This window comes from Lepidothrix coronata, unplaced genomic scaffold (assembly GCF_001604755.1).
Source record: "Lepidothrix coronata isolate B3197 unplaced genomic scaffold, Lepidothrix_coronata-1.0 Scaffold195, whole genome shotgun sequence".
Classification (NCBI taxonomy): Eukaryota; Metazoa; Chordata; class Aves; order Passeriformes; family Pipridae; genus Lepidothrix; species Lepidothrix coronata.
In genome coordinates, this window is record NW_016690375.1 from 508,823 (window position 1) to 514,845 (window position 6,023).

Consider the following 6,023-nt stretch of genomic DNA (forward strand, 5'->3'; position numbering starts at 1 on the left):
AGGAATTATGTTCGACTGTTAAACAAAGTAGCAGCCTGTCTGTTGACAAAATCATGCAGCTAGGAACAGAGAGGTAAAGGTAAGAGGGATTCAGTTGCCACAGCAGAAGTAAAGCTTAAAATTTCATCTGTAGTGTTCAAAATAGGCAGCTGTTAAATTCTAAATCAGAGGGTTAAGAGGCACAGCAAGGAAAAAAGTAGGGCACAAATGTTGACACAAGAAATTCTTCATTTTGAAAATGGATGGGACTTAAGTGGAAAACAGAATTAAATATGACACAGAATTGGCATTGTATCCGCAAGGCAGTTTCTATTTAAACCACATTGTCTACAACAGCTGGTTGGGGTTTTTTTTGTAGGTTGTCTCTTCAGTACTATTAGTATCACAGTAAGTTCTCCCCTGAAGCCTTTCCTGTCTGAAGAAGGGATAGTAGCAAGCAGATTGCCCACTGATTGCATTTAAAACAAATCTTTATTTAATGACACTGTTTACTTTGCATGAGCATCTAGAGCAAAAATCAATTAATTAGTAATAAAAACTCCCTCAATTCATCTTGCCTTGCAGGCTAACTTATTGGTTTAGTTGCTTGTGATCAAGTACATCTACTTTATTAATATGAAAAGAAGAATTATAGACAATTGAACAATGTTGCAGAATTTACTCTCTCTGGGTTAAAAAATTCAAATATAAAACTATTCATGTGGAAACACTGTAAAAGTGTTCCCCTTGAACACAAATAAATTGACAGCTTTCTCCTGTTTATTCAAAGAGTGACTCATACAGGCTCCCTGTGTTACTACAGAACTGATAGGTGATGTTACTCAGAAAAAAGATACCTTTGAAAACCTCAAAGCTGCAGTATGAAGGGAAGCTGTCTTAGGAAAGGCTCTTGGTAACAGGTAACACTGATCATTCCACTGGAGAGTCTTTCTACCAATTGCAGATAATCTGAAAATGGTCTTAATTTGAGAAATACATTAACTGTGTGAAACTGCAATTTTTTGTGCAAACATATTTTAGTCTTTGGATTTTTTACAAAACTGTGGACTACCTCAGAGGCAACTGGGAGTTCAGACCATTTTTCTAGACTCTTGCATCACAACGTTTGCATTTCTATTCCCATTTGGGTCCCTCTTTGGACCATTGCTGTCATTACTGACCATACTGTAACTACCTGTGTGCACAGACCATTTCTGAGAAATCAAAAACATGCTCAATTTAAAAAAAAAAGTTGAGGAAAGCCTCATCCTTGCTTATAGGTAAGCCTGAGGTTTAGCAGACTATTATCTTAACACTTAGTGTGCTCCTAAGTGTCATAGTGTAACACTCCGGAGCGTACATCGTGTTCCATGATGTTTACTCAACTGAAAGTTAAGGACATGTATTTAAATATTCATGCAATTAAGTCACAACTTACCATTTCAGAGTTAGTTTCCCAGTGAAAACATTCTATTTATTAATTTGAAATTAATATTCATTATTATGCAGAAGTTGCCATTTCCAGTTCATCCCTATTGCAAAGATTTCTGCATGTGAACTGTTTTGATAGATTTAACTGGGTGCTGGCTGTTGGCTGGATTATTTGATGTCCACTATCATGCCCTGCAACTATTGCCAAGAGACACAAATAGAACTGCCTTTAGGCATAGAGACTTTCATCTCAGGTCAAAACCAGAGCACAAACAGAACATGGAGAGCACAGACTCACAGAATAGTTTGGGTTGAAAGGGTCCTTAAAGATCAACTAGTGCTCCATGAGCAGACCTAGCTGCAGCCTTTACTCTTGTTGCTTCTCCTCTGCTTCTGGTTTACCTGCTTCTATCTGATGTAACGTTCTTTCTCAGAAATCTCAGTTCCAGCTCTTGTATTTGACATAGTCAGATCAGACAACTTGTCTGGTCCTTCCTGTTCTCAGCTTGTGTCTGCATGCAGCACAGCATGTACCACCTCATATCTGAAAACTACAGGTCAAGCCTTGTTCAGCTTCAGGCCAGAACATGTCCAGTGCAGGTGGATGCATCAGAGATCTAACCAAGGAAAAAGTGTGTGGGTGGAAACTGTGGAAGAAGAAGGGCTTCTTCCGTAAGTCTTCATCATCATGGCTCGGCTTTGCGAACGAAGATTTTGGGAGGGCTCTACCCACGTTTTCTACAAGCACGCTGGTGGCTAAAAAGGCCAATATGAGACAGGCACGTCCAGTTGTAAAAGGCACAGCAGAAAGAATGTACCTTAGGTGGTACATTCTGCAGGGCACGATTATTTCTGCGTTGTCTTTTCTCCTCAAGAGTGATCCTGAGTGCTTTCTCAAAAGCATCAGCAGCGTTATAGATGGTGTGTCTCCAGACCTCCTAATTGGAGGCCAGAGTAGACCAGTTATGATGATCAATATGGCCAAGGCTGAGATGTTGTTTCAGGGACTCCTTGTATCTTCTCTTCAGGGCTCCTCTCATGCGGCAGCCAGTGGCAAGTTCACCATAAAGCAGGATCTTAGGGAGGTGGTGGTCCTTCATCTTGGAGACGTGCCCTGCCCAGCACAGCTGTGTTCTCAGTAACATGGCCTCAATACTTGTGACTGCTGCTTGTTCTAGAACAGATATATTAGTCACATAATCTGACCAGTGGATGTTTAGGATTGTACGAAGGCAGCATTGATGGAAGCGTTCTAGGAGTCGCAGGTGGTGGCAGTAGATTTCGCTGAATTCCAGGCTAATCTTCAAACTAGGCTTGATAACCATTCCACAGATTCTACAGATACCTCTCCTGTAACACTCTGGCACCAAATTAGAAACAGCATCCTGCAGTCCTCTGAAGAATCCTTAGGGTTCTCCCTCAAGAATAACAAGGACTGGTTCGATGAAAACAATCAAGAGATCCAGGAATTACTGAGGAAGAAGAGAACCACACCTTGCACTGCCATCCTGTCACATAAGAAAAACAGCCTTTCGCATTACGTGCAGCAAGCTCCAACAGAAACTCCGTGACATCCAGAACAAGTGGTGGATTGATCTAGCTGAAAAAACACAATTATGCGCAGACACAGGTGATCACAGAGGGTTCTATGAAGCCCTGAAAACAGCATATGGGCCTACTTACCAAGCTCAAATGGGCAAGCGCTGATGGGCAAACACTTCTGACAGATAAAACCTCCATTCTGAATCGATGGTCTGAGCACTTTCAGACCCTTTTCAGTACCAACCGTGTAGTCCAAGACTCAGCCATTCAGTCCATCACACAACAACTGGTAAAGTATGAATTGGATACTGCCCCCACTTTAGGAGAAACCCTTAAGGTCATACAGCAGGTGAAAATTGGCAAGGCAGCTGGGGTTGATGGAATTCCACCTGAAGTCTGGAAACATGGGGGCCTTGCACTCCATGCTAAATTTCATGAGTTTGTGGTACCCTGTTGGGAACTCGGCGAACTACCATCAGACCTTCGAGATGCAGTCATCATCACCCTATATAAGAAGAAAGGAATTAAATCAGACTGTTCAAATTACTGTGGTATTACTCTGCTCTCCATTGCTGGCAAAATCCTGGCAAGAATACTCCATAATACTCTTAATATTTGAACAAATTAGGCTAGAATTGAAAACATATCTATAATAATGTATATCTCAACTGAGGTTACTTAACATCAAATTCCTTCTTTCAAACATGAACAATAAAAACATTCTCATAAGAAAAGTTCACCACAATATTTTAGCATAGGTAAAGCAGATTTTCTCCTCGAAATCTGTTCAGGCATAGCTCAGACATTTTGGGTGGTTTAGTGTATGTATATGTATATGTTCCTACTATGTTTCTGTCCATGGCAATAGGATTGGACCTAGATGATCTTTAAGGTCTCTTTCAACACAAACCATTCTATGATTCTATGTATTTGCATAGATATATGTGAGAGAATATTTACAAGGTGTATATATATAAAAATGTTTTAATTGATACAGACATATATGCCGAAGTACCGTATTGGAGGTATGTACACATGCATGTACATATACATATATTTAAGGAAGATTGATGTATGTCTCTCATTTGGTAGATATCAGCTCAGTTACACTAATCTTGGCATTAATCACCAGATAGAAGGGTCTCACAGCTTTATACCACCTCTGTTACAGACAAACCCTGCCGGACCTTCACCTCTTTTACTTGCAGTCACGGATGAAGCTACAGACCTATCACATCTTTCATAAGCAGCCGTAACATTTCATTAATTAATTAATTAATCTGTCTGGGCTAGGAATTCAGTGCTGAAGGGCAAAGAAGCTCTGTCTGTTTCACCTGGAACCTTAAGCGAAGCTGTGCTATGAAAAGCAACATCTTGAGTGCCAAGGAGGCCATCTGGCAGTATGTTTCTACTCAGAGACACCCAGTACGTCAGAAGTGGCTGTGACCTAAGGGTGCCTGGCAAAATCAGTGCTGATTGTTCTTTAGGATGTTTCCTGTTACGTAGCACAGATGGGTTGACTGTAAGTGAAAGAAACAATCATCTTCCTCACATGTGATGCAACATGTTATCAGCATCTCATACAACTGAAAACGCTAATGCTAGAAAAGTGGGAATCATCATGCAGAGTCGGGTCTGATGCCTATCTTATCCCAAAGTCTGTTTGAGTGAGAGGTCAGCACCAGATTTCTCCAAGGTCAATGATAAGACAGCATGCTCTAAAGTAGCCTGCTGCAAATATAGGTATCTGAGCCAGTGCAGGCACAGCACATTAATTACCTGAATGGCAGCATTTCTCGAGAGGTACACCAGGAACACAGCAGCTTTAATTAGATACTGAAGTTAGTCACCAGAAAGCTGTTTAAACAAATGGAAAACCCAAATAGGAGCATACTTCATTCTATCAAACTGTCTTCTTTCTGTACTTTCTAAGGGAAAGTAGGCATCACATAAAATAGAAGTGACCATTTTCATTCAGATTGCACTTTTGGCATCAGAGGTATTAATAATCCAGAGGTGATAAAAATATGAACAATCCAAACACACAAGTGCATCTTCACACTGCAAATTTTTGTTTTTCGTGTTGCTCGTGACCAAGTTTTCTTTATTGCTAAAAGTCTGTTATCTGATACATTTAATAAACAGAACTTACATGTATCTGATATTCACTAACATTTTCCTGGCAAAGTGGAGAATCTCTAAATGGAGATCTGCACCAAAAAAGGGGATTCTCTTTTTGAACATTCAGCGTATGCAAATAAAAAATATGTAAACAATAATATATGGAATAAGTACATAAAGACTACATAGCTTGGGGATTGTTTGGGGTTTTTTCCACATTAACCCAAAGGGAAAACATAAAGTCTTCTCCAGAAAAAACAACACATGATTCTCTTCTCATTTCTCTGATTCCAGCTTGCAAGCTTCCCAGCCAAGTCAGTCCCTTAGATACCTTTTGCTGGCGCTACTCCAGTCACCAAAAGCTCATGACACGGTCATCAGTTGCCAACACTTTTTTTGTAACACCAACTACAGATCCAGTCCGACTTCCATTCATGCTGACATTAAACCAGAGATTGACTCAGGGGAGCAAAAAATAACAAAGGAAATACCAATATGAGAATATTATTAGCACTTCTGATTTCTTTGGCTTCATTATTTATTACATGGAATCACTTACTAGAGTTCTATCTTAGTGCAATTTCCAACCAACAGGCCTGTACCTCCTTGTAGATGTTTGTATTACCACAAAACATATAGGCATTTGTCTTGATCTAAAACTCTTAATTTTAAGGTAGCATCTGGGCTATTAAAATTTGTCTATATGCAGCACTAAGCAGGGCATAGAGTGACTCAGGGGAGACATTTCGGATTTCTCTAAAAGGGATGTATACTCAGGCTTGGGCAATGTTGACAAGCAATAGAAAAAAAAGATTACTTTTCCTTATAATCATGCACAAAATAAATGTACCTGTAAATTTAATTTAATTTAAATTGCCATTCCAGTTACAGCCTCAAGCTCAGATCTTGAAAAAAACTGTACCTTAGAAACATTTAATTTCTGTTAGGCT